This window comes from Furipterus horrens, unplaced genomic scaffold (genome assembly GCF_987537825.1).
Source record: "Furipterus horrens unplaced genomic scaffold, mFurHor1.1.pri manual_scaffold_6, whole genome shotgun sequence".
Classification (NCBI taxonomy): Eukaryota; Metazoa; Chordata; class Mammalia; order Chiroptera; family Furipteridae; genus Furipterus; species Furipterus horrens.
The window spans coordinates 8,551,154-8,574,142 of record NW_028327176.1 but is presented as its reverse complement, the minus strand read 5'-3'; the positions used below and the strand labels follow the sequence as shown (position 1 = coordinate 8,574,142).

At 45.7% G+C, this 22,989-nt stretch overlaps 1 long non-coding RNA gene across 1 annotated transcript; it reads right to left on the bottom strand.

Annotated features, from left to right (window-relative positions):
* Positions 1-381: 381 nt before the first annotated feature.
* On the bottom strand, positions 382-17,880 carry LOC150005644 (uncharacterized). Its single transcript, XR_016511689.1, has 4 exons — positions 17,785-17,880; positions 6,760-7,109; positions 6,516-6,610; positions 382-1,197 (listed from the first exon to the last, which is right to left on the bottom strand). It is a non-coding gene; the product is annotated as an uncharacterized LOC150005644 (long non-coding RNA).
* Between the last annotated feature and the right edge of the window lie 5,109 nt (positions 17,881-22,989).

Here is a 22,989-nt window from a genome sequence, read left to right as displayed (position 1 = left end):
ATAACAACGGGGCAGAGGAAGAGTGAGAGAAATGACAAAATTGTTCTACGCCTTATAGAGGTTCCATCACTGTATACATTCATCAAACTCACTAGAGGGATGCACTGAAAGCAGTGACAATTAGCCTTGGCTTCTGTGGCTCAGTGGATGGAGTGCCGGCCTGTAAACCAAAGGGTCGCTGGTTCGATTCCCCGTCAGGGCACAGGCCTGGGTTGCAGCGCAGGTTTCCCAGTTGGGGGCGCGTGAGAAGCAACCAGTTGCTGTGTCTCTCACACGTTGATGTTTCTCTCCTTTCTCCCTCTCTTCCCCTCTCTCTAAAAATAAATAAATAAACAAACAAATAATTTTTAAAAAATAATAAAAGTGAATACTGTGTGCAAATTATACTTTAATATTTTTAAATGGAATAAAAGTAAAGCAACTATGCAATAACATGGGGAAGTGTTTGTGTTACAAAGCAGGTGACAGAGGACAACACAGGGTATGTTCTCAACCACCAGAAAGTACTGTACTCAGACAGAGATAAAGGGATGGAAAATGTAGCCCAATGTTAACAGTTATCTGTGGGTAGGAATATTATAATGTGTAAAATATATTATTTTTACTTTTTTTGTTACCATTTTATGATATGACTTTATAATGATAGAAGCCAATTTATGTAAAGGAAAACTGTAAAGTCGGACATAGACGTGAGGGACCTTTTTTTAAATGACTTCCCGTGCGCCCTGTAGCTCCGTGTGTTTCGCTCATCTGTGTGCCCCATGCCTCTGCGTGGCACGCAGCGTCGAACAGGTGGGGACAAAAGCAGGGGGAGCCCTTGGAATGCTGACAGTGGCACTCAGGAATCCCCATGCACTGACAATTCCTTCAGCGGACTGAAAGCGAGGCTGTTCCCTTTCAGCACGCTCCTGACCTCCAGCGATCCTCCCCCTGCTGACTGGGCACCAGCTAGTCTTCATTTTAACTGCTGATGAAGTCCGTCTGTCCCCTGGTGGTAACCGCACGCCCACAGCAGCAGATGGAACAGCGCGGTGTTCCCTTACAGCTCATTAATCATGGAAACCTGGCCCGAGCTTAGTGTTTCACCGGCAGGCAGCAGCTGAGCATGAATTTGGGTTTCTTCCTCTGGGACTGGTAGTTAATAGCACATTTTCATCTGTAACCTTGAGGTGGTCCACATATATCTGTAAAATGGAACTGAAAGAACACCTGTTTGTTCTTCTCACCCCCAACCAGGTCCAGCTTCTGAATAGGAAGTCTCTGTCCTTCCCTAAAGCAACACTCAACCGGGGCATCCTCCGCCGGGTGCTCCACCTCCATGTTACTTCCCACCAGCAAACACTACCTGGGCATCTACTATGGGAAGGAGTGGGACTTGGTCCTAAAGAAACTATAGCGTGAACAGAAGAGACGCAGGCCTTGGAGAACTCAGTCTTGTAGAGATATAGACACAGTTCCACACACACGCACACACAGCACCGACATGCGGCGCACAGAGGGAACGGCCAACGGATAGGGGCTCGAGAAGGACTGTGGGCATCAGCCCCGGAGTGGGGCCCTCAGAGTACGCAACCCAGTAAGGGTAGCATGGGGCACGGGAGAGTGGATTTTGAAATGTCCCGATGCCAAGTTCTGCCTTATCTTTTGGCTTTAGACAGGCACTGCAATTTTTCAGCAGGCTCGTAAGCAAAGCTGTCCTCGAGCCATGCTTTTCTAGCAGCATAACCTGGATGGAGTGGGTGCACAGTAGCCATCAAAATTTCCATAGAATGATTGGAAGACAAAGCCAGCAAGACCAGTTAGGATGCTACTGGAATATTCTAGATGGGACACGGTGGAGACTTCACCTCAGGCAGCGGCCATCAGGTAGGCAGCGTAAAACAGAGTGAGGAGATCTTCACGATGATGTGGTAAGTGGTCAGATGTAGGGTTGAGAAGTGTTGGCTCAGAAAAGAGGGAATAACTTGCAGCTGGTTTTGTCCCCACTGTTTCCTATCAAGTGTAACTCAAAATCTTCGACTTTATTTCAAAGTGAAAAACAAAGTCCACTTTCCACAGACAGTCCCTCCCAGGAGCAGAAACCGGCAGGAAACATATAGACAGGACACCATGCCCAACGAGTGCCACCACGAGGCCCACACAATATCCAAGGGGTATTTGTTTTGCCTTCGGAGAATCCTGACAGTCTCCCCACCAAATGCCAGGCAGAGCATTCACCCATTGAAGGTGGGGACTGTGTGGTTCTACAGCAGGGCTTGGGTCACCGGGAGGGGTGAAATGAAAGCATTCTGGCCGGTAAAAGGAGCCATCGCGATGCCCCAATCCGAGCTTTGGGTTTTTCCTTTCCTAGTAAAGCGGTGAGGCCTGTGCTGGTCTGCAAATGATTTATCTGCCTCCATTCCTGCCAGACTTTGGCCCAGTTCTATCCAGACACTAGACTATAAATGGCTGAAGAAATAACAGGCCAGGAGCAGAGTTGAAAGGCCACTAGGCAACTGTTTTTCTTTAGCTCTGTCTGAACTGAGCAAGCAGCCAGCTGGGTTCAGCCAAGCCACGTCCACCCCACCTTTTATTACTCGTGAGGCAGTTTATGTGACCTCATCTGAGAGCAGTCACCAGGTCTGGCAAAGTGCTCAAGAGCCCAAAGCACCTCCATATACATTTCCTGGACTCGTACTGCTGTTTATGTCTCGCTAAGCCACAAGGAAGAACATTCCACTCTGCAGAGTCAGCTTATTACTTGTTTTTTGGCAGGGGGGTGAGAACGGGAAAAACCTCAGTGATCTCATTTACCTGAGTCCATTCTGATGGAGATCTTTATTGCTTGCCAAAAGCTATGTGCTTTCCTGCGTTTCCAAAGCCCTTATAGTTAGACAAGGCCACGTAAGTGGTTCTGGCCAATAGACATTGAGCAGAAGCGATGTGTGTCATTTACAAACTAAAGCATTTATGAGACAGTGCACAGCCCTCCAGCTCAGTCTTTCTCTGCCAGCTCACCTGGAAGCCGTGTTTTTCACATGGTGTAGCTACAAGATGCAAGAATCTGAGATCTTTAAGTCGCTGCTTGAAAGGGAATCGTCCTAGAGAGCTGCCAGACTCCTGAGTGAGAAATGAGCCTTTATTAAGCCACGATGTGGGGGGCCTATTTGTTACTGCGTGAAAGCCTAGGCTAGTCTGACTGACAGAGAGAACAAGCAAAAAAATCACAAGAACTTATGACTGGGGTCGTCACGAAATAGCTTCCATCGCTGATTTAAGATAGAGCAAGAAGCCAGCAAGAATCTGAGCCAGGTCAGAGCAGGACTCAAGCGGCTGGGATGGCCGCAGAGTCCCTGGGCTCCGCACCTTCCTGCCACTTTAGGGCTGGGCTACTCGGAGAACCTGAGACGGCTGTGAGCTAGGGATGGAGCTGAGCAGCCTAGGGGACAGGTGGCAGGTGGAATTAGAGCAAATGGAGAAACTGGCCTCACACCCAGTCGCATACTCAGCTTTTCCATGTTGCTAAGCATCCCTAAAACATAATCACTTCGTCTATTGCTAGCGTTGCACAGCCAACACACTCTTGTGCCAGGCGCTGCTCTGGGCCCTAGGGGACTATCAGGGGGACGAAGACAGAGCTCCATTGTGCACTTTGCTCACATTCCAGACCCAGAGCACAGTCCTGGAAGCTAGGATGCCTGGGCTGTAGTCACAGCTTTACCCTACCTGTGACCTTGGGCAAGACCCGTCCCCTATCTGTGTTTCATTTCTTTGACTATAAGAAGGAACATTTGGACTTGGTAATACCTAAAATGCTTTATAACTTGGGCTGCCTCCCAAAGGAATATTTGGGGGCCTGTGAAAAAATTGCAAGACTACTGGACCGAGGGTGTCTACTCCAGAAACAGTATATAGAGGAGTCTGAATGCCTCTGAGAGCCTCTGACAACCTTGCTATACCTATTCACCCAGTTCTGCAAAGCCCGAGAACACCCCTGATTCTTTAAATGTGTTATATATTTGTCCTGGCTGGGTTGCTCAGTTGGTTAGAGCATCGTCCTGAGATGCCAAGGTTGTGGGTTTGATCCCTGGTCAGGACACATGCAAGAATCAACTAATGAATGCATAAATGAGTGGAACAACAAATCAATATCTGTCTGCCTTTCTCTCTCTCTCTCCCCACTTCCTCTCTCTATAAATAAATAAATAAATAAATAAATAAAACATTCAAAATATTTCCCCCTGTCTCTCTGAGTAGATGTAGAACATTCCCCCGAGAAGCTGGCTAACTTTGAAAATAATCATTCCTAAAACATATTCAAAGGAAAGCACCTTGAGAAAGCATAAGTCCCTCATTTACTATGTCCAATAACTGGCTTCAGAGAACTGCTTATCTGCACTGAACAAGAATTATGTCCTCAGGAATCTCTATACTTCTCAACTACTAAGCTCATCTTCAGAGATGTTTAACTAAAAGATGCATTGCCTCTGTAAGTGTGCTAGCATTGATATTTTTGTCTATATAAAAGTTCCCAAGTTCCCCATGCCTTGCTGGTCAATCTGGTCTTTTTATATATGTAACATCAGATTAGTTCAAAGCTTGGGCTGAATTTTGTTTATGTTTCTCAAAAGAAACATTCTGCCGTTGATTAAAGGAAATACTTGTGAGAAACAGCAAGGATGGCTCTTATAAATGACCTACTACCCAAATTCAACTTACCCTCTGCCTGTGTCTTATCTCTCCTTAAAATCACCGTACAGCATAGGACAGCGAGAACACAGGTTTGTTGTCAGACAAATCTCGTTTTTAATTCTCAGCTCATAAGTTCATTGATTATATGAACCTGACCATGACACTTAAGCTCCCTCTGCCTCCAGAAAAGTGGTGTGCCAATATCTTCTGCACTTTTTACAAAAATTATGTGTCTACCACACCTGTGATGTTCAAAATTGTATCTATTATTATACACTGCTAGAACTGAAAGTGTGTTAGAGCTCATGCAGTCTGACCTCATCTTTCCCAGGTGGAAATAAGATCTGAGAGGAACAGGGACTTGCCTGGATCTCTTGATGGTTGGAGAATATCTTATAAGTCTGCTCCAGTATTGCATCGGCCCCAGACTTCACCAAAGAAATCCAGATCAGCAGTCCCAGTGCAGACAGTGCCACTGACATTTTACTGGCCCCCCCCTGAACTTTTGTTGGCACACAGTCCTTCTAAAGCTTCTCCTCTCTCTCTGTCCTGGGGAGCATCAGGTCTCTCTCATGAGATCTTTAACTCATTAATTACGGTGGCCCCCAGAAATTCACCCTGGGCCACGGTTTTCCTCATTCTGTAGAATTACGTTCCCATTTTCTATACCTCCTATGATAATGATTCTCAAATGGGAACCTCCATCTAGTCTCTGGACAATTAGCTTCAACCTACTGCTCAACATATCTGCCTGGGTGTCTCTCCGCCACTTCAGGTTCAACAGCACTGAAAGTTAATTCTTCAAACGACCTCCCAAGTCCATGGATGGACTCCTCTTCTATTGAAAGCACAACCATCCACCCAGACACTTGATCAAGACACTTAGAACTCATTCTTTTAATTAGTATTTCTCTTCCTCACACTCTGAATCACACCCTGCTCCTGTAACTGAATATTTCTGAAATCTATCTGTGTTTGTGCATCGATAATACCACTGCTATAGTTTAGGTCTTCATCATCTTTCTCATTTTCCCAAGTGGTTGCCCTGAATATACACCCTTCTAACCCACCATCCACAATAAGCACAATAATTTGTCTAAAACAGAGCCACTTAAAGAGTGGCTCTCAGAAGAATGACCAGGTTTCTGTAAGAAGTTCATGCCAGAATGTGAATCAACTACATCACTAGCATGCTATTTAGTTCAGCCGACTTTTTTTTTTAAATAACAAGACATTCCCTATGAAAGAAGCAAGTATTGATTTACACTCTGCCACATGCTTCTTACATCATCACAGATCAGGACTTTGAATAGTACTGATCTCAAGAAGTCCAGGTCCCCAGTGCGGCACGTGAGACTATCTAAGGTCTGACACCCGCTTCCCTCTCCTGCCCCATAGGTCACTATGTGCAACCTCCCCTTTTCTGCTCCGGCAACACTGACCTGCCTCTCACCCTCTCCTTCTCCCCACCCTGCCCACCCTCCTCAGCCACGCCTGCGCTTGTAAGAAATACACAATGTCGGGTTTCCTCCAGAAAGTCTCTCTACCACCATCATCTCCCCCATCCTACTCCCTGCTCTACTCCCACTGTGTTTTATATAACACACTTGCTATACTGATCATATTGTTTTATCATCATTTATTCACCTTCTTCTCCCAACTATGTCAACTCCCTGAAGACAAGATCTATATATTGCTCATCTCTATTAGTCAGAAAACATAACACAGCTACTGCACTGATAATCAACCTTGAAATCTCAGGAGCTTAACAGCATTATAATTCATTTCTTGATCACACAAAGTCCCATGCAGACGTGTCTAGACAGTGATCCCAAGAGGCTCACCTCTACGTGATCATTCAGAAACCCAGACTTTTAGATCTACTGATGGAGCTAAGTTCTTGGGCCTTGGAGTCCTTTTCTGGATCTTCTGCCTTCAGCTGCAGATGGCAAGAGAGAGGGAAAGATCACATGAGTTATTTTAGGAGTCAGACCTGGAAGTGGCTTATGTTACTTTTGCTCAGATCCTTTAGCCAGAATCTAGTCATGTGGTTGCACCTGACTGCAAGTGAACTAAAAATACTGTTACCTGTGGACCCAGAAGAAGGAAACCGCTCTAAAAGCACCCAAAGGTGCCTAAGTTGACCATGTCCAAAGCTCCATCATGTGTCACAGTGTGAAAGACGGGCATGGAGTGAGTGAATAAAGGAGTGTTGGCTTCGCCTTGGGAGAATGGAAGCCACTAGAGGCAGAGGCAGGTACAAAGGCAGAGGACAGCTGTGACATATCCCGGGGACAGGCTTCTCTGGCAGATGGGCTTCTCTGAAGCTTCTTCAAGAGGCATCTGCTCCAGTTTGCCATTTCAGGCAACAACTGCACTGCTTGATGAACTTTCAAAATCCCTCCCTCATTTGTATTTCTATTTACATTTGTCATTTCCTGCAGTGAAAGAAGAAAAGCAAAGAGTCTTACATTCCTCTTATAATGACCCTACATTTTTCCTGTGTGTTTCAGTTCCCTGGGGAAATCTTTAAAAGTTACATTTGAACGCAGGTGGCATTATCATTTTTTAAATTAAACCATTCCCCGCCCCCCAGATCTCTTGATCTTAACCTTAAATGGCGCTCTTTAAACAAAACATTAATTTAGGACTCAAACAGCTTAACAAGCATCCCTTTAAAGGAATATTATTTAATCGTATGAGCAACTAAATAATCAATCCAAAGTTCAGAACGTTATTAATAGAAGATGACGTGAGGTGGATCAAAACACATCATACTTGGGTAGGAAACAACCCACTTTAAATCCATTTTAAACAATTCCAAGGAAATATTCATGCCCTGCCTCAGCTGGAAGTTGGATCAAAGTCTTCTGTTCAGTTGCGTTTTAAATTGAAGAAAATTATGACTTCAAGCGACTTGTAACCTGACGAATGTCACACGATGAAACAGCCAATCAAATAACATCCATTAGATAGTTCGCAGAAGCAAAGACACTTCCATTACAAGCCCCCCAATTTTGTGGACATACAGACTTTTAAAACCACTTGGGTATAGAAGCTTAGCTATCTAAGCGATTCGTATCTATCCGTTAACACTTCCGCCCACTGAGTTCAGGCTCCGAAGGCAGACCCTCATCTTTAATACTAGATCTTGACTGCCTTTTAATTTCAAAAAAGCCTTATGAAATAAAGAATTGGACTAAACTAGGTGTTTTCACACCTACACCTGGCCCACATGACAAGCTGAGAGTAAATCTCTTGTTATACCATGGTCTGCCCTGCTCTCTGAAAGCCAATATTTAAACATTCATTTCTATACACTCTTCATTAATTCACTGGTTTCTTCAGAAGATTTCTGAGTGCTGACTATGTGCAGGGTACACTGTGTTAGCATCCCTGTTTTCAAGCAGAAAACATACTCGAAGGAGCTTAAAATCTAATAAGGAAAAACATGGACAGCACTAATTAAAATTCAGAACTATTTACTGGACACCTCTTCATGCCAAGTGCTGTGCTGAATGCTGGGGAGTAAGATAGAAGGGACCGAGGCAGGATGACATAAACAAATAATCATGTGAATAAAATATGTGTGAATAAAAGCACGAGGGTGGAATATTGTATATGATGATGATGATGATGATGACGATAGTGGTAGTAATAAATTATAATAAAAATGGTAAATAATTAACACACTAAGTTACTGTGTGAGTCTAGAAAACTTTCTAAAAACATTATCCTCATCATAAACTTATAAGTAATAGTATTATTATTGTTACTGTCCTTGTGATATGATGGAGGAAATTGAGCACAGAGAGAACACGTAACTTGTCCAAGACCACACAACCCTAACTGGTGAAGACGGGCATCGGCCTTGGCATTCTGACTCCAGACAACATCACAGGCGACAAAACAATGACATCTCCTTAGGACGTGACTGGGAGTGGAATCAGAGAAAGGTCCATGGGAGGGAGGATGTTTTGCCCATGATGAAAGATGAATATAGAAGAGGCAAAAAGAAGAAAACTGAGCTTTCCGGGGAGAGGAAGCGGTGCGAACAAAGGCACAGAGGCACGAAGGAGTGTGTCACCGCCAGGGACAGGCTGCTTAGTGGTGCCGGGAGCACAGACACAGGAGACAGGCAAGGACGACGTAGGAAGATGGCGTAGAAGAGGGAGGCAGGTGCCAAGCCTCCATCTGCCACGTTCAGGAGCATGGACCTATCTTCCAGGGGATAACACACCTTGCCCATTCTGGGGTCTAAGAAGCATCTCTCTCAACAGCCCTGACTTCCCCTCCAAGCAAGGCCTGCCCTTTCTCGTTCCTGCCCAGCTGCCAATAACATTAGTCTTAGTGTTTGACCAGTTCTTTCCTTTCTGTGCCATGTGAATCAACTCTTCTTTAAGAATTTTCTGGAAACAAGTCACCATCTTAAATACCTGTCCCTTTTAAGCAAGCTGAGTTTTTACTTTAAACAAAAATTCATCAGTGTTGAGAGTAATTACAGTAGCTTTGGGGAGCAAAAAACATTTTACAGAGCACCTTTGAAGTATAATAAACTGAGCACCTAAAACTTTGACAGAACCCTTGAAAGGAATAGTGTTTAATAGGCACAGGTACATAGAAAAGCAATGCAAAGTTCAGAACGTGCACTCAGGTGTGCCGGCCAAAGGTACGGGCCACCGCAGCTGCCTGGACAATGCCAGCGCCCCTTCTTCTGTCACGGACGTCTCATCTTTCCGGGCCCAGCCCCCCGTCCCCAGAGGGGAAGATATGGAAAGGCCCCATGGGTCCCACTGTGCGTGGACCTAGCGCACCCAGGCTCTGAGGCCCCAGTGAGGCTGAGAATGCCTCCGCATGGTGATTTCTGCGAGGCTGCCCCTCCAATGGGCATCAAGCATTTCAGTACCAGTCAGGTCAGGCATGGGATACAACTGCCTTCCCATCTCTAGCATAAGGGAAAGGAGGAAATGGGACAGCCCTGCGGTGGAGCACAGGGGTGGGAGAGGGGGCAGTTTGCCTCGGGGAGCAGTCCCGTCCCCCTCCCCCTCATTCAGTCAGGAAGGGAGTGCTTAGCCGCAAAAAATTAAAAACAATAATAAAACCAAATATTCTCATGTGCTGGGAATTTTAAACAATGGCAGGACTAAAACACAGCTCCCCATCAGAGCAGACACGCCCACATTCCCTGATCTTCGGGGTGTGACCAGTGCCTTCAGGTGATGGCTGGATTTCATGTGGAAGGTGGCTGCCGCCTTTGTCACTTCGGCTGGTGCCGCACATGGGCTTGGGCAGAGAGTATCGAGGCCTCGAGGAAGCCATCTCCATCCTCAGCTGCCACTGAGAAATCTTTCTTAGTCCTTGAGAGCGAATCAGTGTTTACTGGGTTCCATTAGACCGCTTCCTGGGGGGCGGGTAAGGGGGACACCCCGTGCAGTCACCTGGGCCCGTGGCTCATGCATGTGTGCATGTGCCTGTCTGTCAAACCTAAATGACATCCTCAGAGAGGCGGTTAAATAAGGCATGGACATGTCACATTTGTGTTTCACAGAAATGATTCTGATGTTTGGTAGTGAAGGACAAACTAGGCAAGAGTCTGTCGGAAAGTGATAAAAAAGAAAATTAAATTAAAAAGATGAGGCTATTTGGTCGGACAGAGAAAAAATCCACAGAAGCTACTATATGATGCTTTTTCATCTATAACCCTATTAAAGTAGTTACAGAGGCCAGTCTGTAAGGAAGGCCATGTGACGGTCAACCAGCAAAAGGTCACCTGAAAGCTCACATCCTTACTTAAATAAGTGCTAAGTGACTAGCAGAAAAGCCAGGTACTGCAAGAATTCTGAAGAGAAGATATCAATGTAACCTAAACTAAAGAACTGTACTTATTTACAATTCAATCAAATTTTCGCAGCCTAGAAACATTTTATGTTCCTATTATATACACTAAATATCATCCCTTTATTTCTGTTGGTATGAATGCTCAAATATCAAATAATTCCTTATTTTCTGTGTGTTGCACTATAAACATAAAAATACCAAAATGTTTTAATAACAGAGATTTTAAATTATTTTCATTTACCACTTACATTATTGACTAAGTAAAATATATTTATATGAGTTTTGTAATGCATTATTTTATTTACTACTCATAGAAATAACTATAGAATCATCTCCATTTGCAGATAAAGAAATTGAGGTCCAGCCCTGGCCAGTGTGGCTCAGCTGGTTGGAGCATCATCCCGTAAACCGAAAGATCATGGGTTCAATTTCCAGTCATGGTACAGGCTGCGGTTGCTGGTTCAGTCCTCACCTGGGGCACGTGTGAGAGGCAACTAATCGATGTTTCTCTCTCATCTCCATGTTTCCCTTTTTCCCTCCCTCCCTCCACTTCTCCCTCCCCCTCTCTCTAAAATCAATAAGCATGTCCTTGGGTGAGTATAAAAAAGAAAAGAAAAGAAAAGAAATTGAGGTCCACAAAAACCAAGTTAAGGTCATTGGGCTAGAAACGCGAGAGCTGGAATAGCAACCTAGGTCTTCTGAAAGCAAACCCTAAGCTCTGTGGACTCAAGAGACCTTTACAAAGCTGTGCACCAAGCCCGATTCACGCACTGGAGGAACATTCACCAAACAGCACCCACACACTACCAGCAACCGCAGAGGGTTTTCAGGGGACACTCTTTCCATAAAGGGACTAGGACACCCAACCAGGACACTCGGCTTAGGACATTTATCCGCTGTGATCCTTTTAGGCATCCTCTTGGCCTGTCTCAATGGCACCGAGGACCTTTGCATGCATGTTTTCCCATCAAGAAAAAGAAGAGGAGGCTTTGCAGCCTTGCTCAGTCTTTATAAGAGAGAACTTCTGGGGGAAAGAGAAAAGTGAGCGATGTCCCTACAGCGTCCTCCAATGGCCAGGTGCAGCCCTGACCTGCTACGGTGGCCTTTTCACTCAATGCTGAGGAAAGGATGGGCAGTTTCAATAGGGAACAAAGCTTACTACGTCAAAAACTCACGTGAGGGCCTGTCAAATACAGCACAGGCTGCTTTAAATACGTAGAGCTAAGCTGGGACGCAACACTCACAAGTCTGTCAAATGCAGCATCGTTCCTCCGTGGTGAGCAGCAGCCGACTGAGAACAGGAAGTCGTCTTCAATTAACTGATCACGCGACATGCCTGAGCCTTTTCAGCGATAATCACTCCAAAATAAATACTCTTCCTTAATGGGCCAGCTGTCTCTGGAGCCTATCTGGAATCAAAGTTACTGTATATTCATGCAATCACACCCCCATCGGTGGAAGTGTTCCTGCTGCCAGTGGCCTCCCCCACCCGGGCACTTAGCTGGTGACATCCGGGCCCCATGGAATCCTGGCTGCTGGCTCAGAAGAGCAGGTTCTCAGGTAGCTCACTGGCAGAAGGAGATGCTGGGAAGATTATTAGTTTCAGAGTCAGGTGATATGAACACCAGTCCGGGCTGTCATGTGTCAGCCACACTCTCTCTGACCCTCAGTTTCCTCATCTACAAAATAGATCATGATCTATTCTCAAGAATTTTTGAGACAATTACAGGAGATTATAAATATTAACAAATGCTTTGCAAGTTGCAAAGGGTTCCACACATTTGCAGGTAAGGGGTAACCAAAGGCAGAGCTGGGGACTGGGCATTCAGCTCAGCCCCCTTGGCCCCGACTTGCTCCACCCTCGCTCCCCAGTGCCACTGTGGGGGCAGGCAGGGCAGGGCTGGCATTGCAGTCTCCAGGAGAGAGCTCAGCTGCAGGTCTCGGTGGACCGGGATGACTCTGGGAGCAGCTGAAGCATTTTCAAATGCACATCCATCTCCAGATGCAATCTGAACTGGCCACCTAATTCTTGTTATCTTTCCATTTGAAGCATGCGAGGAATGGCAATTATGAAATTTTAAAAGATTCATTGGCACCATTAGAATGAAATTCATCTTCAGAACAAAGAAGACTTGCTCGTTTTTGCATACAAATAAAACCTGCACAAAATCCTGGGATCCCTCTATTCCTTCTTTGGCAGGGTTTCTGTCCTCTAGAAATAAAAGTAATTCTGAGAGGCAGTATGCTTTGCAACTTTATTCTTCTTTTTTTTTGGCAACAGGCTGAGAATTGTGGAGGGAACCTAGAGGGGGGGATGCTTTACAGAGAATTAGTGGGACTTGTCAAAATAATAACATTTATTCAATGCCTACTACATACGAGGTGGTCGTTTGGTTGTGTCATGCAATTCAGGCCATAATTCTGTAGAAACTAATGCCATCCCCATTTCACAGAAATGACACTTGAGGTTCCCGCCAAGACCAATCGTGTAAGAACCGGCAAACGAGGTTTCTTTCTACGTGACTTCCACGCACTAGAAAACATGACGGAGCTTGACTGAGGACAACAGAACAACACTGAACTTTACAGCCGAGACGAGGGGCCTGCGCTGACACCAAGGCCCCCCACTATTCTCGCCCATACATGTGGGCACAGCCAGGCCCCAGCGAGGTGGCGGACTTGGCCGCGTTGCCCCCTCTGCGCGATAGTGTGTTCGGTGAGAAAAACTCTAGACTTGGGGTCAGACAGTTTGGAACCCCAGTTCCACTGTTCATTAGCGCTGTGACCTTGAGGAAAGGGCTTGCCCTCTCTGAGCCTGAACAGGGTCACTGGGGTGATTAAACGACATTTCAGTGTCATCGTGGTATCTAGTTTGTGCCGGTGCTCAAGGTGGGAAGCCCTGTGGAGATGCACCCCCACACCGAGGGGAGAGACACCCTGACCATGCGGGGCCCTTTGTCTCTGGCAGCATCGGGAACACAGGTTAGGCAACAGTCCCCAGACACCTGTAAATTCACCCCAGCTCCACAGGAGCAAGGGTTTAATATTCTGGGGCGGTAGCTCAGAAGCCTGAAGCCACGCTTGGCAAAAATAATTCAAAACAGCAAATACAGGCAGCTAATCTGTTTCTCTGGAAAGCAGAAATTAGAAATGATAAAAAATGTTAGGAGACACCCAAATCAGCGCTGGGATACTGATTCACTTTTCAACTTTACAATCTTTAAAAAGTAAAAGTGTGATGTTTTTAAGCAAGCTGTCAGGAGGAGAATGGAACATCCAGCTTCAGCATTTCCTAGCTTTTTTCGTTGTAGGGCTGGAAATGCCACCTACAGAGAGGGTTGTACCTGGCCTTAAACAATTCAGGCATTTGAATGTACAATACAACGCACCGGAGGCTGGGACAGGACAGCAAATCTCTCACGCCTGTGAGATGGGAACTGAAAACTGTTTCTGAGGATGTCCCCCTATGCAGCGGCAGTGTCGGCAGGTGGGCTGTTCTCCTCTGCTTTCCTTCCTGGGGAGTGTAGTTCCCCTCACGGTCTCAGCAAAGATGCGAAGGGACAGGCTATTATGAGGTCCCTTCCCATCCACACAGGCCATGGGATAGCCCTTCAGCCATGGTAATGTCCCCTTGTTTTCCGACACATGAGAGAGACAGACCGGTGCCCACTGAAGAGACCCGAACCCAGACACTGCGTCCTTGGCCATGGGGAAGGAAAACAAGATGGCTCTTGGGAACTGCAGTTTGGGCATTTTATCGTTAAATCAGAGGGATGGTGGAGGTGGGAAGAGAATGGGGTTGCCAGATTCAGCAAATAACAATACAGGGTGCCTAGTTAAATTTTAAACTTCACATCCTAGGTACGAAACATACTCATGTAGGATGATATTCTCCTAAATTTAGAAACCTCACAATATTATTTGAAACACAATCTTAAAATACAGTTATTTGGTGAAACTAGAGCTGCCAGGTAGAAAATAGGATACTCAGATTTGAATCTCAGATAGACAACAAAAAATTGGGGGGGGGGGTATAACTATGACCCACATATTGCATGGAACCTACTTATACTAACTATTATTTGGTTTTGGTCTGAAATTCAAATATTACATGGGGCATACTCGTGCTTAAAAAATTATTAGTTATCTGAAACTTAAATACAATCAGGCGTCCTGTATTTTATCTGGCAACTCACGCCATCTCTCTGAAAATCACCTGCCTACTGCCCTACATCAAGGCAGGTGCCCCTCCGTCATCCACACTGCCAGAGAAGTAAATGAAGTAGATGACAGAGCCCAACAAAGAGAAATGTCCCTGGATGAAACGCCGGCACGTGTACCACTTCAGCTACTTTTGGTCACAAGTGACAGAAAGCCAACTCAAGCGTCCACAACAGACAGGCTGTGTTTTCTCACGGAGCTGAAAGTGTAAGGGCCAGGGCTGACCTAGGTGTGGCCAAATGAAGGGTTCTGATGACGGCCTTAAGGACAGCTCTTTTTCTCCATCTGTCAGCTTTGCTTTTCTTTGTTTTGGCTTCATTCTCAAGCAAGCTGTCCCCACGGGGTGGCAATGATGGCAACCAGTAGGTTCAGCTCTCAACATCCTTACAACTAGTGATCCTACTAAGGGCAGGAGTCTCCCTCCCATTTGTTTCTGTAAAAGGCTCCGGGAGGACCCTTGAAGGCCTGGGGTGATTGCCTGCTTCTGTGACTCACAGGAGAAAGCATTCGCCTCATCAGAGAGCCCGCGAAAGAGCTTCCCAGAAGAAAGATGGCTTTTGCCACCAAAGAACTTGGAGAAAGGAAAATAAGAGTAGAGAACCAAAAGCTGCCGGGACTGTATTACTTAATAAAAGTTCATTGATCAGTCAAACATCCAATCCCAGAAGAGGCTCTTGCTGGGAAAAGAGTAAGAAAAATAAGGAATCGAAGCAGGAATATGATGGATGGCTGAAGAGTGGCTTACAAATAAAGCCGTGAGGACTAGCATGAAGCCAGGGAGAAGAATGAAATCATACAAGTAAAGTTTCCCACTTTTTATCAGTCTACCTGACATAAGGATGAAATCCATGTGGGAAAAATTCCCATACATTATCAGGCACTTGTAGAGAATAGAGTAATCTCAGGGTTCCACCCAGGGCAGTAACTGGACCTGAAAATGTATCCCTGTCACCCAGAAGAAGGGGACTGAAGTCAAATTTCAAATGCCAAGTGCGAAAGCTCGCACCCCTCTGTCCAAGTCTTCCACCCGACAGCCTCAGTCCCACAGGCCCAGAGCTTCCGATACATCAGCCTCCCTAGAGTTGCCTTCTTTTAACCAAGAGTCATTTCCTAGGGAGATTTTTCTGAATGGGAGAATCTGATAATTATTCATTGTCACAAGCTTGACATTTTACTTGCTTTAGTGGAAACAACATTTCCAGTGACCAGTCAGCCCTGAAATGAAACAAGAGTTTACAAGATGGCTAGAAACGGGGGCCAGGAAGCTGGCGAAAGGAATGTCTTCTATCTTGAAGGAAATAGAAACAGGAGCTCACGGTAGAACTCAGGTAAGTGAATACTAGAGTTCGATCCGCAGGTCCCTCCCCTCGGCAGAGCAGGAAAATCGCGGTGGCCCTTTGGGCAGGAACACACTGCAGAGAGAGAGAGTGTGGGAAAGAGGGCAGGAGGCAAGTGGCCAGGACAATTCCCCATGTCCTTGGTCATCGATTTGCTGCTCTAAGATGAGGCCTCCTAGGATTTTGGTGACTAGAGGGCACCTTCACTCACCAAATAGGTCCCAAGAGTCCCCGCAGCCACACAGCTGGGGAGAAGGAAGAGCCGCAGGGAACATGCGGGATACAATTCACCCTCAGACCCCAGTTCCGTTTCCCAGTTCAGGCCTGAAGTTTAGTGACAAAAACGACTAATTAATTTAAAAATTCTAGTGCTGTTGACAGTTAAGATGGGCCACCTGACCCCCAGCTGGGCTGCTGGTATCAGAGTCTCAGTGCAAATGGGACAGACGCCCCAGCAGAGGTTGGCCAAGGCCAAAGAGGAGGCCACCACCACTCCCACGGCACTGGCAAGTAGGGGGGCTTCTGTGGCATGGCTGACGCCCCTGGACTGAGATGGGAAGGTGCTGCTGACAGCAACGTCTGCGTCCTGCTCATGCAGCCTGATGACCAGGGTTCAGAGCAGATGGGGGACTGTCTGGGACAGGACCAGATATGCCTGCAAAGAGCTTCCTCTAGAGGAGTCAGGTTAAATCATTTCACAAAGTCTGGATCTGAGAAAGAAATGGGGCTCATGTAATTTAAGTCAGAAAGGTGAATTGAGGTGTTTTAGGCCAACTCAACAAACTTGTTGTAAAGCGACCTATAGCTCTCGGGCCTTGTCAGTTATTCTGACAAGTCACCAGCATCTCACTCATCTTAATTAGCATCTCCACATCCAGACCTCCTCTCTTCTCCATTCTCCACACAATGTTCCATGTACTCAGGATAGAGACCAGAACCCCCTGTTGACCCACCAGGCCCTGCATGTCCATCCTTCCCACCTCCCAGCCTCCTTCATGCCCCACTGTTCCCTGTGGTATCCACTCCAGCCTTGGCTTCATGCACCAGGGCCTTTGCACATGCTGCTCCCTCTCCTGAGAACACTCCTGTCCTCTACCCTTGAACTGTTTAGTACATATTCTTCCTTCAATAGCAACTGACATCTCATTTCCTACAGGGGAAGGTTGTTGCTTACATTCTCATACCAACACTTGTCACAAATGCAGTGTCCTATTTCTTTTTATAGGTCTTTGATTGAAGTCAGTCTTTCCCACTAGAGTATAAGGTCATGAAAGAAGAGACTGGGACTTTGTTTTTTGCTTACTTTTGTTTTCTCACTAACAAGCCTAAGATATGGGAAATATGGAAATGGAAGGAAGGAAGGAAGGAAGGAAGGAAGGAAGGAAGGAAGGAAGGAAGGAAGGAAGAAGGAAGGAAGGAAGGAAGGAAGGAAGAGAAGGAATGGTGGGAAGAGAAGGGAGAGGGGGAAGATAAAGAGAAGGAGGGAGGGGAGGACCTGACTTGCAGCTTGGAGAGGTGACTTCCAGGTCTCTGGCTGGGGTAACTGGGTGGAGGGTGCTACCATGCTCTGAAGCAGACAGGACAGCTGGACCATCGTGATGAGTTCAATTTGGGACCTGCAGTGGGAGACCCCAGCGGTGGTGCTCCATAGGAGATCTCTTTGTCTATTCAAAGCTCAGGGAACAAGTACACAATGAAACAGAAACGTCTGTCTTACCTCCGGAGTGGATGGCATCTCACAGGAAGGAGGAACAGGGAAAGAAGAGCAATGGGCCAAAGGGAAGCTTGGGCAGAACCCACCTCGAAGTACTGGGCAGAGAGTGAGTGACTCCTGCAGAAGACAGAAGACAGAGAAGGAACGGTCAGAACCTTACAGAAGTCCAGGGAGTAGGGTCAAAGACACCAAGGATCATTTCTGGAAAGGAGGAGGGAGCAAAGGTGTTCCCTGTGGCCAAGAGATCCAATGTGGCCCAGAGGTCCCATACAGTGCGAACTCAGAAGTGTCAAGTGGAGTGACTTTGGTAAGGGCAGGGGCTGGAAGTGAATGTACGGAAAGGAAGGGAAGGTTCTGGAATTATAGGCAAGTATTTAGAAACCTGGCTCCTAAGAAGAGAACTAAGGTGATAAAAAGAAGGGGGGCAAAAGAGGATAGAAAGGATTTGGGGATTTTTATAGGCTGAATTGGAATGAACCAGCAAGACAAAGAAGGGGGATTAATGACAGGAAATGGGTGACATATGGATGGAAGTCCCCAAGGAAGGAGGAAGGACTGGCATCAAAGGGAAGAGGGACTGTTATTCCCCAAGGCCGGGCACAGTGTCTGGCACCCAGGGCATGAGCAATAAATATTGAACGAATGGGAGAAACAAGATGGCGGAAGAGTAAGTGGAAGCTACACTAACTTCCTCCCAGAACTAGTCTGGATTTACAACGCAATTTTGGAGAAATCATCTGGAATAACCAACCGAACACCAGCTGGAGAGAAGTCTTATAACCACGGAGAGACAGAAAAGGCCGCTACATCACAACGTGACCGGTAGGGAGTGCGGAGACGCGGAAGGGCTGGCTGGGCTCACACGGGTGGCAGCTGAAGGGACTGAGAAACAGCTCAGCAGCCGGGGGTTCCCCCTGAGAAGGGCAGGGTCTAAATCCCCAGCTGAACTTCCCAGTCTACAGCAACAGAGTGGAAAGTAAAATAGTATCCAGCTGAGAAAAGCGAAAAGCCACAGGGTTTCTTGCTAGCCGGAGAGAAACAGCCGGAGAAAAAGAGCTCTTAAGTGGATCACATACAAAGATATTTTGGTCCCCACTTACCCTGGGCTCAAGCGGAGGAAAGGCAGAGAGGACTGGAGATGCTAGGGGAGAGTTTGGTGTGGTGGCTTTGAGGGGAGAGCTGGGGAAGCAGCCGGCCGGGTCCCAGTGCTGACTCATCTCCACACTGCAGGCAGACCATTCCCGGCCAAGTGGCATCAGCCTGAGGGGAAGCAAAGGCCCTGCCTACAGGAATTAAGCTGCCACACCCATAGTCCTTAAGCCTGACGGCTAATCACAGATTGAATAGATTATCAACTAAAGGAGACAGACAAAGGCAGTAGATCCCTGGAAGTCTCCAACAGGCTGCCTAGGGCCAGACTGGTACAAGATCTGACGCCACCAGGGGCAGATCCAGGAAGTGCAGATCATTCTAAGAAGCACCAACAAACAATAGGAGTCACAAAAATGGGGAGACAGAGAAACAACCCCCCATCGAAAGGAAAGGCAGAGTCCCCAGAAAGAGTGCTAAATGAAAGAGAGGGGAGCCAACTATCAGATACGGAATTGAAAGCATGTATTATGGAGAAGCTCAATGAGCTCAGCGGAAACTGCAAAGAACTCCAGAAGAACTATAAGGAACTTACTGAGCACTATACCAGCATCAAAAAGGACATGGAAGCTATCAATAAGAGCCAGGAGGAAATGAAGAATATGATCTCTGAATTGAAGAACACAGTAGAAGGAATTAAAAACAGGCTAGAGGAAGCAGAAAATCGGATCAGCGAGCTGGAGGACAATGTAGACAAAAACTCACAGACAGTGCAACAAAATGAAAAAAGGCTGAACAAGACTGAAGAGGCTCTAAGACAGCTGCAGGACAACATGAAACGTAATAATATCCGTATCATAGGAATTCCAGAAGGAGAAGAAGAAGAGCAAGGGATAGAAAACCTCTTTGAAAAACTAATGACAGAAAACTTCCCTAACATGAAGAGAGAAAGAATCATGCAAGTCCAGGAAGCACAGAGGGTCCCAATGAAGATGAACCCCAACAGGCCCACTTCAAGACACATCATAATTAAAATGCCAACATTCAAAGACAAAGAGAGAATCCTAAAAGCAGCAAGAGAGAAACAACTAATAACATACAAGGGAGCTCCAATAAGGCTATCATCAGATTTCTCAGCAGAAACACTACAAGCCAGAAGGGAATGGCAAAATATATTCCAAGTAATGAAAAACAAAGGCGTACAACCAAGAATACTCTACCCAGCAAGGCTCTCATTCAAAATGGAAGGTGAAATAAGGAGTTTCCAAGACAAAAGAAGGTTAAAAGAATACATCTCCACCAAACCAGTATTGCAAGAGATGCTAAAGGGTCTGCTTTAAGAAGATGAAGAAACAGAGAGAGACAGAGAGGAACACGAGTACAAAGGGGGAAAATGACAATGAATAAATACTGAAAGAAAGAAGGAACTTCTACCATTTGCAACAACATGATTGGAACTAGAGAGAATTATGCTTAGCAAAATAAGCCAGGCAACAAAAGAAAATTACCTTATGCTATCACCTGTTAAAGGAAACTAATGAACAACACAAACAAATGAGCAAAATTGAACCAGAGGTATGTAAACGAGGAATAAACTAACAGTAACAAAGGGGGAGATGGGAGGGAGAGAAGTGGTAAAAAGGGGAAGGGTCTAGTCAAGGAACATGTATAAATGATCCATGGACATGGACAGCTGGGTGGGGACTGAATGTGGGAGAAGGGAGGGAAAGGGTGCAGAGAAGCAAGAGGGGGAAAAAAGTGAGACAACTGTAATGGAAAAACAAACAAACAGAAAAATTTTTAGTGGGGGGAAAAAATAAAAATATAAAGAATAGAAATGCAAGTTCAGTGAATATTAGAAGGACAAGGATTTTCCTTCACACTGTATATACTTTCTCCCTATCTGATCCCTCCAGAATTTGGCATTCTAAAGAAGTAAGTAATGACCTAAGTTTCTTTGCATAAAACTAATAAGACCAGTTGTCAATAGCGATTTTTTGACTAAGACTTTGACTGGAATGTCATGCCTAAAGGAGACATGCTTGGGCTTTGGTTGTTACCAAAAAGCCCTAAGCAACTGGGACTGACTTTCAAAGGTAATAAAAGTCCACGAGATAAAAGGCCTGGTACCTTGGATGGATAAGCGGTCCATAGCAATCTTTCCAGGGAAGGAACGAAGGTTGTTTTCCTGAAAGATTGCTGGAAGGGACCTTAAGGCACAATGGAAAACCAGGAGGACCTGGAAAAGACAGGTGTTTACAGGCAAGGCTGAATGCCAGGTATGTGGCTCAGCTTCTGTGCCCTGAAGGGCAGACTGAAGGTCACCCTAAATGTTCCTTGCGTAAGTTCCAGCAAAGCAAAACTAAAGATCATAAGTGATCATTTGCTGCTCTTGTTGTGTTTATGCAAATGAACAGGATAAATTAAAAATGGACTTAATGCAGTCCCTTTAATGACAAGGAGGGTAATCCTAGGGAGAAAAATCAAGATTCAAGGAAGATCACAATGCCCAGTGGCAGACTATAAAGTAGTGCAGCTAACCGTCTTTAAAGTTTCTTTTCATTTAAAATTTGTTTTCATTTGAAAGTTAAACTATGTCTGTGGCATTATCAAAGATGTTTAATTTACAGGCAAGAAGAATGTCAAATGCCTTGCAACTGGATGTCTTTCCGATAAGACAGTCCTACAGATCTATAAACTTGTGTGTGGGTTATGTTACATAAATTAACATGTGTTTTCTGTTTTCAAAGGGCATAAGCCTACGATCTCATTACCTGAGTGATTGTCTGTACGTATAGGCCTCACTTAATCCTGTCTGCATTGCTGCCTCCAGAGACTCAATGGTTTGGCTGAACTAAGTGGCTGGGTTGGTGAAGAATGGGGTGGTCTGTGGGCTTCACTTTAAAACTGGTTTCTCTTTCCTATCCTAATGGCTTGGATAGAAAGAGCCCAGAGGCCTGAGAGGGGGGAAACCTAAAATATTTCCCTCAGTCCAAACTAAGTATAATGGGCAAAAGGGTTTTGGACAGGTGAGATGTACCTGGCATACCTTCCTCTAAAGAAGCCCTTCTTTTCCCTAATGTGGGACATTGAAAAATTAATACCTGTCTTTTGTCATCTAGTGGTTACGGATTGAATGATGTCCTTTAACCCTGTTGCCCCCAGAATACAACAAGGATGCCAGCCTGTTAAACCAAGCATGCCGTTGTCCAGAGACAGCCAACCAACCTGGAGTCTGCACGATCCTTCCCCTTGTGGGAAGGCCACCCTCCCCTCCACAACCCCACTCTTATTAGGGATTTCTTGACCCAAGGGTAGGTAGGACAACGACCATGCCCAGCTTGAAGCAGCTAGAGGAGCTCGAGACCTTCGTCCATTGTCCTTTATAAGATTGTAAAGGGTCTTAAGTCTGAGAGGGAGGGATTGTTATTTTTTATTGTTCAAATATTTAACTAATTAATTAATTATTTTTTAAAAAAAAGAAGAAGAATATATGAAAGCGTGAGCAATGGGCATGGACTTGGGGGGGGGAATGTCGGGGAAGGGGGGTGCTGGGCGGAGGGGAGCAAAGGGGAAAAAAATTGGAACTATTGTAACAATATAATCAATAAAATATACTTAAAAAAAAAAATATTGAACGAATGAATGATGAACGCATAATCAATGAGCAGACAGAGCTGGAGAGGCTGGCTTTGAGAAAGCCTGGCCTTCCCGGGTTGGAAAGAAGGTAGAACGGGTGCAGATACAAATAAATTACTACAAATTATGACAAGTATGGCAGCAAAAGCTTTCATTCTGAAGGCGCACTTACCTCAGTAGCTATTTGGAGGTGGAGAGTGTCAAGAGGTTGACACATTTGTCACACAGAGGCCCCCCCAAAATGAGACTACCTGATTTCCCCCAGCAGCTGTCCCGGGGCTGCCATGGATACTGCTGAATGAACCAGAGGGTATGGTGGCGTGGGGAAAGCTGGCCTTCAGAGTCAGAAAAACAGTTTTGAATCTTGTTTAAAGTTTAACACTTATTTGATTTGCGGAAGATTCTTCTAACCTCCCAGTGCCTGGGTTTGCTCTCTGTAGAGTGGCGATAAAAACTACCCTTCACTCACGGGACTGGGGG